At 38.3% G+C, this 716-nt stretch overlaps 1 non-coding gene across 1 annotated transcript; it reads left to right on the forward strand.

Annotated features, from left to right (window-relative positions):
• Window positions 1–205: 205 nt before the first annotated feature.
• TRNAW-CCA lies at window positions 206–279 on the forward strand. Its single transcript has one exon. It is a non-coding gene; the product is annotated as a tRNA-Trp (tRNA).
• Window positions 280–716: the final 437 nt, after the last annotated feature.

The raw sequence follows: 716 nt of genomic DNA on the forward strand, positions 1-716 counted from the left end.
GGGATGTAGCGCAGCTTGGTAGCGCGTTTGATTGGGGTAAACAATTTTTAACAAGTTAAAATCCTCTCATCCCTACCCATTACTTATCGTATGGGCAGTGACGAGGGATTAATTATTTTCGATTCTTTTTGGACAAAATTTGGAGTTTAATTAGCATGCGAAAAATCATCCTTTTCTTTACTGCTTTATCTCCTGTCGTAAGAAAGCGCTCTTAGTTCAGTTCGGTAGAACGTGGGTCTCCAAAACCCGATGTCGTAGGTTCAAATCCTACAGAGCGTGATTCCGTCTATCTTATGTCGAATCACAATAAAATAACTTAACAAAACAAAGCTACTGGAATTTTACCTCAAGAAGGGAGGAGGTCAATCAAAAAAAGAAATGTTACTCAATCAAAGGTCCAACTGATCACCACGTCTGTATTGTAAATATGCAGTCCAAAAAAATCCTCTTTATAGTAATAGGAATTAGACCTAAGACGATTCAAAATAGAAAAACTTCAATCATTTCGGAAAAAAAAAGAGGTAAGATCTATCTAAAACTCGAAGGCAGAAGAGCATCAGGTTTTCCAGATCTTCTATTTCCATTTTATGTTTGCCAACATTTTCAAAGAAGTAAAGACAGCTTGGAAGGCCGGGGAATGGAATCAGTAGTTTGGATAGGCTGCTAATCCAGCCTCAGTCTTCATTCACGGGATAGGCTATCGATTAGGTTCCGTA

Source organism: Ananas comosus, unplaced genomic scaffold (assembly GCF_001540865.1).
Source record: "Ananas comosus cultivar F153 unplaced genomic scaffold, ASM154086v1, whole genome shotgun sequence".
Lineage (NCBI taxonomy): Eukaryota > Viridiplantae > Streptophyta > Magnoliopsida > Poales > Bromeliaceae > Ananas > Ananas comosus.